This window comes from Nyctibius grandis, chromosome 28 (genome assembly GCF_013368605.1).
Source record: "Nyctibius grandis isolate bNycGra1 chromosome 28, bNycGra1.pri, whole genome shotgun sequence".
NCBI classification, from domain to species: Eukaryota; Metazoa; Chordata; class Aves; order Nyctibiiformes; family Nyctibiidae; genus Nyctibius; species Nyctibius grandis.
In genome coordinates this window covers 198,046-210,218 of record NC_090685.1, presented here as the reverse complement: position 1 = coordinate 210,218, position 12,173 = coordinate 198,046, and the positions used below count along the sequence as shown (strand labels likewise).

The window sequence follows — 12,173 nt, the reverse complement described above, 5'->3', positions numbered from 1 at the left end:
CTCCATGCTGAGCAACCCCTTCTACGCTACAAAACCCACTCAGCCTCATGTGGGATCTGGAAAGGAGAATAAAAGCCTTCAGGATAAACTCACGCTGCTTCCAGGGGCTGCTCTCAGCGCTCCGCTCGGGTACAATTCAGAACCTGCAAAGAAGAAATCAGATTTGGTTAAAAAGAAAAAAAAAATAAAACTTCCTACAGATGATGGCAAATGCAGGGAAAGACGTTAGCCAGGCTCTTCATCACAAGATGGTGCCCGCACGGCTCGAGCGCTGCATTTCCACTCCACACAAATCTGCTGGCTGGAGAATGTAAGCTCCAGATTACGTTAGACGCTGGTTTACTCTCAAAAAGGCTGATGTGAAAACAGCACCTTCTCACGCAGCCAGCCCGCCCGCTGCGCGCGGTGTGAGCCAGCTCCGCTCATTGCAGTGATAAAAGCAAATATTTACTACAGCAGTGCCGCAGAACCGGCACACCTCCGAGCAGCCACACCGATACCCTCCTGGCTCACACCGCCCCGCTCTACCCACGTCCTCCTGCCAGGGCCACCTGTGCCACCCCATTGTCACCTGTCCCTCCAGCTCACCGGCGTGGCCCCGGTGGTGACGCCGAGGGCAACACCTGGTCGGCAGGACCTTAACGCCAGGGAACGATGCAGGTCAGCGATGCAGGACCCCCGGGAGCCAGCCCCACTCGCTCACCCATGGAGCGACCAGCAGCTCTGGCACACCAGGAATAAAATCAGCAGTTTCAATAGGAACAGCCCAAATCCTGCACCAGCATTTTCAGGGCCTCTTTTTAGATGACAACTGCATCTAATGGGGGAGGAACAACTGCCCAGCAGGCTCTACGGTTACACGAAGGAGGAAGCAGGGTCTCACAGCACAGCAAGGACACCTTCTGCTTTTCCAAGGGTTAATTTTCAGCCATACCTTCAACAGGCAAGGACCACCCTCCCATAAGCACAGAAACAAATCAGGCAGGATGACCCACCTGTGCTAAGCACCCACCTCTCCAAGGATTCAGCAAAAACCTTTTACTCTCCACAAGCAAACACCAGCTGTGTGCAGCCCAACACAGCTCGCCCTGAGTGACACCGACCCACAGCAGCTTTCCCCAGAGCTCGGACAGTCCCCATGCAGCACGGCGATGCGCAGCGACGGATCTGCGGCTGGGCAGCTGCCGCGCGGGGCTCCGGCCATTCCCTCCCGGACAAGGACAGGACCTGCCGCTGTCCCCCAGGCAGAAAACCTGATGCAATAAGGCCGGGAGCTTTGGCACCTCCAAGGAAACATCATCTTTGAGCAGGGAGGAACTGCACCCCCAAACGATCTGCGTGAGAGATACGGACAGAGGAGGGACTTACAGCCACCGCCGCGTGCGTGGTCCTGTCCCAGCTCTCTGCTGATGTCACGCAAGCGGAGGCACCAGCCGGACGTCCCCGTGCGCGGGCGCTGGGCACGCTCTCGTACGCCCCTGCCCACCAGGGATGGGTTCCCTTGCAGCTGCCATGGAGGCCGGTTATACTCGCTCAGCTGCCTCGTTGAGCGGGGCTGGGATGCAGTGTGGGGCACCCTGTACCCGGCCAGATGGCACCAGCACTGGCTGCACCCGCAGCCCCAGGTCTCCCCACCCGCAGGCACCGTGGGGCCGGTGTCACAGGGCCTGAACACCTCCCCACCAGCGCCCAGCACGGGAGCTGAGCGCACGCCCCGGTGCACAGCTCGCTGCTCCCCCACACCGGGGAACGGCATCTTCCCGACCCACTCATGATTACACACAGAGCCCACACTGCCCACAGACCAAGGGATGCCACTGGCACGTGGAGGCTACTGTCCCATGCCATTGCCTATGTACCCATACCCCTCGATCCCAGAGCCCATGACAGACCTCAGACCTCTCTCTCCTTCACCTGTCTCCTCTCCTCGTGCAGGTGCCACTGCCCAGAGGCCAACGAGCCAAAGGAGAGAAAGACGCCATCAGGAGCTCTGCCCTGTCCCCGTGCCAGGACACATGGGTACCCCAGCAGCCCCAGCTGATCTGGGGAACAGACTCCAGCTCCCGCTCCCACCTGCAGACAGTCGCACAAAGCCGCAGGGATCTGTAGGGCTCTCTCCCCTCTTCAGCACAGCCTCCGTGGCCCTGCTCCCATTCTGCCAGGCTCAGGAGGGGCCCCGTGCTGCTCCCGGGTTCGTACGCTCGCCTTTCCCCCATCCCAGAGATGCGCAGCAGAGATGGGCAGGCAGACGCCCAGCCGGGCACAAGAGCAGCCAGCTTTCAACGGGGTATCGTGCCAGCGGCCCCGGCCCCTGGGGCTCACCAGGGCTGCACCGGGTTCCCCTTGCAAGGGAGGATGGAGGGTGCAGGCACCAAAGGCAGGCTGGCGGCACCCAACGCTCCCCAACCTGCCTGTGTTAACGCTGCCAAACAAAGCCCCTGCGCCCTCCATCAGACACCAACCGTCCCTGCTCCCCGTCTCCTGCTGCGTGAAGCAGCGTTCACCGGGGCTGCCGGCACCACAGCAGGCTCTGAGCTATAGACATTTGGGGATCTGAGCTGTAGACATTTGGGGATCTGAGCTCCTGCATCAATTAGTATCATATTAATGAAGTGTTCTGAGAATACAGGCAGCAGGAGCAAGACCCTCCCCCAACCCTGCTCACTTCTGCCTGCAAACAGCAGCTCCCCATAACACTCTTGCTATCAGAAATCCATGCTAGGTCGCATGGCGATCTCCCGCCACGCAGCTCTCCCTGGCGCCAGGCCGACGCAGACACCATCTCAGCCACAGACAGTGCCTCGGGCTTGAAAACATCCTCCAGTGACCCACATTGTCACAACTTCGTCATCGCAATCACCCAGCCTGGCCCTGATGGGGTGAGCAGGAGTGCTGGCTGTGGAAGCAGGCGCTGGGATGCCAACGGCAGCCAGACGAAGGCGATGGTCCGTGCAAGGGCCCGATCCCAGCCAGCACCGCTGGCAGGCTCAGCCACTGCCTGGGGTTAGGAGGGAGCCACGTGCTGAGCCCAGCTCACTTGAACCTAGGCCAGCGCATTGCAAAAATGCTGATGGGTCCGACAAAGGGCAAGGAAGGGGACAAGGATTCCTACTGTCCCCTTCACATGCCCACCAGAGCAGGAACATAAACGAGACAAGGCAGCACAGCAGCCCCAGGGCACCTTAGGCGAGCATGAGGCACGACCAGAGAGAGGTCCAGCTGTGCACGGGATCACATCAGCTCTGGTGAGCCAAGAAGGAGCAGCCCAGCCAGCGCTCAGCAGGAGATGGCCACGGACCACACCACCATGGGCCTTCCAGGTTGCTGTGCCTACACACACCAGGCTGCCGCAGCCAGCAGCGCCGTGCCAGGGTGGGAATGAGCTCCGGGGTGGGACTGAGCTCCAAGGCTCTTGCAGCAGCACAGAAGTGGCCAGGTGGGCTTACAGTGATGGGGGAAGTTGCCACCAAAACACAGCACAGACAACCGCGTTTTCTCTACATCCTGTAGTACTTCCAACAGTCACCCTCAAGTCAGCTGCGCTTCTTACAGATGGATCACGCACAAGACCAAGGTGACCAACAGGGATCTACTCATGCCACGCTACCAGAAAGCATGTTTTGGTTCCCTGAAGAGCCCCAGTGAATCTGCAGAGGTGATGGTCCCTGCCTCACCGTAGGCAGGCAGATACCCACAGCGAGATCAGACCTCAAAGGAGGTTACCCTTGTTCTGGCCAGTTCACTCTGCAGGACCTTCATCTATCAGGACTTCATCTATTCAGGCTGGAGGTTTCCCACACCAAAGTTCACCATCAATGTTGGGTTTGTATCCTCATCAAAAATTGCACCTTCCCATAGTGAGCAGCAGACCCAGCTGTGTGGCCACCCCTTAGGCCTTACCACAGCACTGCTCTCCTGCTTTGAGACCTTTGCCACATCCCTCTCATCACCAGCAAAGCAGAGACCCAAAGCTTTGTCAGGTGCCATGCCATCCCACGCTCAGCAGGAGCTCCTGCCAGATCAATAGTGCACCTAATTAGAACATTTAATTGCTTCTCTCATACACAGGGGTACTGCTTCCCCAACAGGATCATTAAGGAGAAAACCCTGCAGGACCCCTCCCAGCACTGCAGCCCATCATGCGGGGCCACCTGGGTGATGGTCCCATGGGGATGGGCAGGAGGAGGACGCAAAGGTCTGGTCCACCCCCGTACCCTCCCACCCCGGGGTACGCACCTGCCCGCGCCTGGCCCGGCCACTGTGGCTTCTGCTGGCACTCACCCCAGCGAGCACCATCAGCTGATTACAAAGGGGGACGTGTCATTTGAAACGCACAATCAGATTTCCCGGCCCTTCTGCCCATAACAAAATGTCTCGTGAAATGGCTCATTCTGTTCTCCCTTAGAAACATGTTTCCCTTCCAAAGCCTGATACTAGGAGAGGGGGAAAAAAATAAAAGGCAAAGCTAAAAATATCTTCTGAAAGATATCACGACAGCAACAGATTCACAGGAAAATGAAGTGGGAAGGGGGCTGTGAATATGTTAAGATCCTGTTTAATCTCTCCCTAGCCAACTAAAAAATCCACCGAAGGCAGAAACGATACCTCAACGTTTCCTTTGTGTGAGAGCTGACTCCACCCTGTGTCTCCCTCTCCATCTGATGCTTGGGGAAGGATACCAGCACACACGGCCGCTCCGCTCCGCTGCCAGGGGCCCCGGCAGTGGGTTAGTAGGAGCAGAGGGAGGAAGGAGCGGGTGGGTGGGACCTGGCAGCGGGGCTGGCTGTGAATCCTCATTCAGTATCGCCTCAAACGCACGATGTGTTTTACACTAGAGCTGCGCCTGGTCCCGGTTCCACCTCACCCCCAGGACCTTGCAAAGCAGCATCTGTCTTTGGGACCGAGAAGGGGGCAGGGACAGCAAAGCCCAACGAGATGGCTGCGGGGTCCAGTTCTATCTGGTGGGCAGAGGACTGGTTTCAGAAAGGGGGATGGAGCAGATACTGAACTGCTACCACATTTTATCTCCACAAAGAGGCCAAGTGCCCCAGTAAAACTGCTGACCTGCTGGCAACTGCAGATCTGCAGCTTCAGCCTCATTTGTCTCGTGTTTTGAGCACAATAGGGTCAGCCCAGTCTCCCCTCCGCGCTGTGATCACGCTGGACCCAGGATGCTGCTTACCCAGACCCGGCTGCTCCTGGACACAGCAGCTCCTGCACAGGCAGACCCAGCCTGGGACACTGCGAAGCCCCTGGGGGAGCTAGTACTGCTGTCCAGAGGGCAAAAGACAGACCATCAGCAGAAGCTGGAAAGAAATTCCTCTTCCAGAGCATGATCACACTGATTTTAAGGCTCTGTCTGCTACTCCCACCCTCCCAGACAGCAAACCTGGGAGTGTGCGTGAGCATGCACACACTATAGGCAAGGCTCTGTCTGTCCTCAGCTGCGTACTGGGACAAGCAGACATGAAGTATTTGTACCAAATCACCCACCTCGGGCTCTGGGACGTCTGCCCCTTTCCACACAGTCCCACAGCTCCCTGTCTAGCACAAGGAGAGCAAACCTTGGCTCCTGTCCCAGTTGTACAAAAGCTCAGCCCAACAGCTCTTGGCACAAAGGCCTCCACACTCCCCCAAACAGTTCACCTCCTTGGAGCAAGGCAAGGAGGATGGAGCAACTGTCATCCCAGACAAGGGACTTCCACAAGTCTGGGCCCAACATCCTGCTCTGCACCAGGGACACGCTGTGCAGATGGGAGAGCTGCTGCGGAAAGCAGACGTTACTTCCATGAGGGAAGATGTGGGTGCTCATATCTCCTCCTCTTCCCTTCAAGGCACACTTAGGTCCTGGACAACCCACAAGCTTCCACTCAAGGGCTGAGAGGAGAGAAAAGATGGATCTGCAGCCACTGCAACATGTCCCCACCAAAGACAGTCTCCTCCCACCATGGTTCCCATCTCCTGTAACACAGACAAGGTGATGTGCATGAGAAAGCCTGGTCCACCCGGCAAGCTGCCTCGCTGGCAGTGGTGATGCTCAACTTCACAGACCCAAATCACAGAATCATAGAATGGTTTCAGTTGGAAGGAACCTTAAAGACCATCTAGTTCCAACCCCCCTGCCACAGGCAGGGGCTCCTTCCACTAGACCAGGTTGCTCCAAGCCCCATTCAACCTGACCTTCAACACTTCCAATGATGGGGCATCCACAGCTTCTCTGGGCAACCTGGGCCAGTGTCTCACTACCCTCACAGCAAAGAATTTCTTCCTAATATCTAACCTAAATCTCCCCTCTTTCAGTTTAAAACCGGTCCCCCTCGTCCTGTCACTCCATGCCCTTGTAAAAAGTCCCTCTCCAGCTTTCCTGTAGCCCCTTCAGGCACTGCAAGGTGCTAGAAGGTCTCCCTGGAGCCTTCTCTTCTCCAGGCTGAACAGCCCCAGCTCTCTCAGCCTGTCTCCATAGCAGAGGTGCTCCAGCCCTCATGGAGGCACAGGGCAGGTATTGGAAAGGAGCTCCCAAGGGAGACTGACCTCCAGCTCCCACCAATACTGACAACTCCTTCCAGGCTCAAGTGACAACACGAGCCAACAGTGAGTGTGGGTCCAGGCTCAAACCCCAACGCCCCGCACAGAAGGAGACAGCCAGGGCCAGCCCCTCCACCTGGCACCACAGAACCTCACGGGTCTCCCTGGCTGTAACAAATCCAAACCTGCTGACTCAGAGCCACCCGACTGCTCTGATGAGAACAATAAACCACGCAGCCATCACTGTCACAGCCTCAGCGCAAGCACATTTTTAGATGCCGTATGAGAGTCACGTATTTGTCGCTGCACAAGTCTTCCTGCACAGGAGCTTCCAGCAACCGGGGACTCAGGAACCTCCACTGCTTCATGTTTCTTCTTTTGCATCTATGCTTAAAACAGAGCTTCAGACTCAGCCCAGACCTCCAAGTGACAGGCACCGCATGAAAGTCTACTACGGAGCTAAACACAGGCCTTACAGACGCCCACGCTGCTCTGCTGCACAGCTTAAGCCCGTACTCAGCCCATCTCCTCGCATACGCTTGCTTCCCCCTCGGTGTCCCAGCTGCCACTCAGGCACCGTAGCACTGCACCCAAGGCAGCGGGGAAATATCCCCGGTCCACAGCCAAATAAAATCAAGGCAAAGGACACTCAAGTGATGTCTGCGAGACTGGGCAGGAAACCCAGAGCAAGCCTGGGAACAGCCAAGCCCACCTCCTGCCCTTTAACCAACAGGTCACTCTCTGTGACTTCCTAACTCAGGAATCCTAATTAGCTACGGGAAAGATTTCTTTTTTTAGGGACAAAATTCATCAGGCACCCGACTGGTCTGTCTGTCCGTCTCTGAAAACCTCCAGTAATACAGAAGTCATCAGCAGTGCTAGAGCAAGGAGGAACGCAGGCAACGCAGAGTGACGCTGGAGTTACACACGGGACGAGGGCTCGGTGCTGCCAGCAGAAAGCGTGAAAGGTTATTCTGTAAATCAGTGAGAGATCCAGCTCCTCACCAGGACCAAGGTCATCACCCAGAGCTTAACAAGGAGGTCAACTGCCTGGCGGAAGGAAATGGATTTTGAAGGTTTTCCCGATTCTACACTGCAGTGACGTCTTCAGCTGACCTGGCCACTGCTCCTGGCTGGCCATAAACCACGTGCCAGAAGACACCTGGAAGGTTGTTGTGGTGGCGGCAACCATGGCAGCAGCCCAGGTAAGGGGGCCCAGCAAGCTCCGTGCCTGCACTGGACAGGAAAGGTACCAAAACCTTCACCCTCCACACACCAGGAACACAGACTCTCTTCTACACTCATGCTTTTTGACCAGAAATACAACACTGGCCTTCAAAAACCTTTTTTGGAAGCTTCCTCCAAAACAAAACATCTCCCTTGAGAGTTTTGGAAAATGCTGATTTCTCAAAAATTGGTAAAAATAAAAATTCTGGATGGTTCTAGCTACAGCATCAACAAGCAACCAACTCAGCAGGGGAAGAACACATCATCTGCAGCTGAAGCCAGCCTGCAGTCAGCACAAACACACAGGCTCTGCAGCTCACCCAGGGCTGCATCGCACCCTCCGAGACACCCCGTACCCCTGCAGCCCAACCCAGGGCTCTGCTCTCTACAGCGATGTCTGGTTCAATGACTGCATCAGCATCTGAAGTGGCAGCTAAAGCCACCAACGTGGCACAAGGATGGCGCAAAGAGGACAGACAGAGGAGAGACACGAATACTCCGCTCCTGGAGGGGGCTGCAGGTGGGGAGATGGCTTGTGCCCCCCAAGGGACGGGGACACCATGATCCTCTGACACCAAACACAGAGCTTACCCCTGCGTAAGGAGGGAGCCCTCTGGGAGAAGAGGGTGGCTGTGGATCGGCCATAGGCTACAACTGCCAGGGTCTGATACAGCTTCCAGAACATGCTCTGCATCTCTGCATGCAGCAGCAACCGGGGTGCTCATGAGAGTACGGCTCTGAGCACCCTGGGGAGGCCTCCACAGACAGGCTCCATGCCTCTAAACCAGACTCTAAAAAAATATTATTAAAGCGTAATTCCCTTCTTGCAAGGATCATTGCCCAAATCCAGCCTTCCCTCAGCTCCAAACTGGCTTGACGGCAGCAAGAGCATGCAAGTGAAGGCCACCAGAACAGCCCTCCCGCCTGCGCAGCCACGGTCAAAGGGATGTCACACATGCAGAGTCCTCCCGGGGGCTGCAAAGGACACAGAGATCTGCAAGGCAGCCCCAAGGAGCAGACCTTGGTAACGACGTGCTTCCCACATCCCGAGTCGTTTGGAAGCAAAAATCACTCTGGACAAATCAAGCATGAGAAAGCAGGAGGGAAAGGGACTGTTAAGTGCAGGAGGAGACTGATGCATGGACTGGTCTCTGTAGGGATGCTGGAGAAGCCACACCTCATCCACGACAGCGGACAGGGGCTGATCAGGAGTCACCTCCCACCATCTACAGCTGAATCAAACACAGCGTTTCCATCGCCTGCTCCTGCAACACGTTGTGAATACTCAACCACGCAGACCCAGACCATTGTTTGTCCACAGAACGGTCCCCACCATAACACGCTGAAGGCTGGGCATGCCGGAGGGGAACAATACCACCGTGGAAACAGCAAGAGAAATAGTGTTTTATACAGAAACTGCTGATAGAGAAAAGGGCCACGCAGGTCCTCTAGTACAATCTCCCGGGTAACCAGCCTATGGAGAAAATGCTGAGCTCAAGGATACCTCCAGAGCCCACCTCCTGCCATATGACGATACTCCAAAAATAACCACAGAAATATGCGAGGACCCATTCCAAGTTGTTCCTGGCTCTCTCCGCATTCTCCCTCTAATGTAAATCGTCTCCCTCCAACCACAGCCCGGCCGTGAAACGCTGCGACGGGAACCCGCAGCTCGGGGCTGCGGCTCAGCCCGCTGCGAGAACGGGATCCCACCGCGCTGCCGCCTCCCCGCACCCCGCTTCGCTCCTTCGCGGGGGGGAAGCGCAGTGTCGGCCCCCGCCCCCGCCCTGCCCGGATGGACCCCCGCGGCGAGCCGCGCCCCGACCCCGCACGGCGGGCGGGACACGGTGCGGGGCGGCGGGACACGGTGCGGGATGCGCTGCCCGCCCGCCCCCGCCTCCCTCCCGGCGCTGCCGAGAAGGGGAAGCCCGGCTCGGAGAAGCTTTCCCAGCGGCGGGGCTGCGCCTGCCTCCCGCCCTGCCTGCATCGCTGCCTCCCGCCCTGCCCGCAGCCCTGCCTGCACCGCTGCCTCCCGCCCTGCCCGCAGCCCTGCCTGCCTCTCCCCTGCAGGCACCTGGGGCTGCCGCCGCTGCCCCCCCCCAGCTCGCCCGGGCTCTCACCTCAGCACAGCCCCGCTCCGCCGCCGCCTCCCGGGCGCGGCCCCCGCCGCAGCGCGCTGCCCGCCCTGCCCGCTGCCTGCTGCCTGCCCGCCGCCTGCTGCCTGCCCGCCGTGCGGCGGCGGCGCGGGGCGGGGCGGGGCGGGGCGGGCCCCGGCGCGGCGCAGGGGGAGCGGCCGCCGCGGTCGCAGCGCCGAGGCCCGCCCCGCCCCGCGCTGCGTGGGAGCCGCCCACCGGGGTACCCCCCTCCCCGCCCCGGCCTGAGGCCTCCTTGCTCCAGGACGGAGCTTTGCCTTCGGTGGGGCAGTAAATCCCTCCAGGGCACTCCCTGGGCAGCCTGTTCCGATCCTTGACAACCCTTTCAGGGAAGAAATTGTCCCTGCTCTCCAATCTAAACCTCCCCTGGTGCAACTTGGGGCCGTTTCCTCTTGTCCCATCGCTTGTTACCTGTGAGAAGAGGCCAACACCCTCCTCACTACACCCTCCTTTCAGGCAGTTGTACAGAGCGAGAAGGTCTCCCCTCAGCCTCCTTTTCTCCAGACTAAACATCCCCAGGTCCCTCAGCCGCTCCCCATCACACTTGTGCTCTAGACCCTTCCCCAGCTTCGTTGCCCTTCTCTGGACTCGCTCCAGCACCTCAATGTCTTTCTTGTTGTGAGGGGCCCAAAACTGAACCCAGGATTTGAGGTGCGGCCTCACCAGTGCCAAGTACAGGGGGTTGATCCCTGCCCTAGTCCTGCTGGCCACACTAGTGCTGATACAAGCCAGGAGACAAGTAGATGTGGTGCTTAGGGACATGGTTTGTCAGTGGACTCAGTAGTGTTAGGTTAACAGTTGGACTCAATGATCTTAAAGGTCCTTTCCAATGAAAACGATTCTATGATCCTATGTGGGCAGGTTTTGCAGCTCCCAAGGGTGGCTGACCCTTCCTGGAGCATCCAGGGCTGTCCGCCCACTGCCCACAGCCCCAGAGCACTGAGTGCAGTGCCAGGGGATCTCCACATCATCAAGTGGTCTGACTTGTATATTTTGGGTGCGTCAGGGCACGCAGCCTCCTTCAGGAGTTGCAGAGGAAAATGGGGGGCCGTTGTTCTACCACACACATGTGCACCCACAGCATGGATGCACTGGGTGCATGGGTGCACACCATGGATGCAGCGGATGCACGGGTGCACTCGCTGCACAGCATGGCTGCGATGGCCGCTATGGCCATAGATGAAACCTTTGGGAAGGCAGATTGGCGCTCGTAAACAGGAGGAAAGAGACTAGAGGTGAGCTGCACACTCAGCCCTCTGCCTCGCGGATGCTGAGGAGCGAAGGACAGAGGGGATGTGTCACGCACAGGTTAGCACTGGGTCTGGTTTCCTCGTTCCCAGAGCCTGGGCTAGTCCTGACTTGGCACCCAACGCCCACTAGCACTTGCTGCATCATGCAGGGCTCCGAGCAGCATGTTGTGCCCCTGGCCTTCCCTGTGGGGCCTTTGCTTTGCCCTGATATCTAGTGGCACATCTGCCATCAGTCACTGTGTTGGTCCTCTGAAGCCAGAGGGTGCAGCTCTGCGCAGGACCCAGGAACAGCAGGTCTGCAGCGGCAAGGGGAGGCTTGGGGACCCTTCCCAGCAGGGCAGGTCTGACCTGGCTGCCTCTGCTTGTCCTCTGCAAGCCAGGGCTAGCCTAGGGCGACTCCTCACTGTGTGTCAGCACACAGGCACCTGTCTGGCAGCAGTGGGTGCCAGGGCTCTGTGCCGGCTGCCTCTGGGTGCTGCTCCTCAGCTTCCTCTCCACCAGCCTTCGGGAAACCTGCCGCTCCCACTCGCCCAGGGAGCCTGACCCCTACACCACCACGACTGGGATGAAGCACTGGAACGAAGCGAGCTGTTTTTTACTGCTTTATAAAGTGCCTCCTTTATTAGCCACATTGAGGCTTTTTTCCTGACAAACCACATACCAGCAGAGAGTACCAGGAACAAAATGAAGCTGCATGGTCCAGTGGTTCAAGCCAAGGCAGCGATGCCAGCAGGGCTGTGGGCCCTAATCCCCTGCTGAGCTGTTGACTCACTGTACAAACTCAGGCTGGTCCTGCCTCTTTGTGCCTCCAAGAAGCCCAGCTGGAAAGTTGGGTAAATAGCAGGAACCTCTTGGAAAAAAAACCCTACCACATCGGAGCCAAGCTTGAGGGAGGGCATTCATTTGCAAATAAAAGACATTTCAACTGGCTGCTCAGATTCCACTTGCAGGCATGGTTTTCACCTCTAGCCCGAGTTAAGGGGCCATGCTGAACGGGTGCATAACCTCGCTGCTGGGT

General features: G+C 57.9%; 1 protein-coding gene across 9 annotated transcripts in view; it reads right to left on the bottom strand.

Moving 5' to 3' along the window:
• EPB41L1 (erythrocyte membrane protein band 4.1 like 1) overlaps nt 1-9,961 on the bottom strand; it is a 69,650-nt gene extending 59,689 nt beyond the window's left edge. For all 9 annotated transcript variants that reach the window (XM_068419716.1, XM_068419720.1, XM_068419719.1 and 6 more), the window contains exons 1-2: nt 9,873-9,961; nt 94-143 (exon numbers count right to left, since the gene is read on the bottom strand). The gene's annotated coding sequence lies outside the window, so the exon portion shown is untranslated. The remainder of the gene's footprint in view (nt 1-93; nt 144-9,872) is intronic.
• Between the last annotated feature and the right edge of the window lie 2,212 nt (nt 9,962-12,173).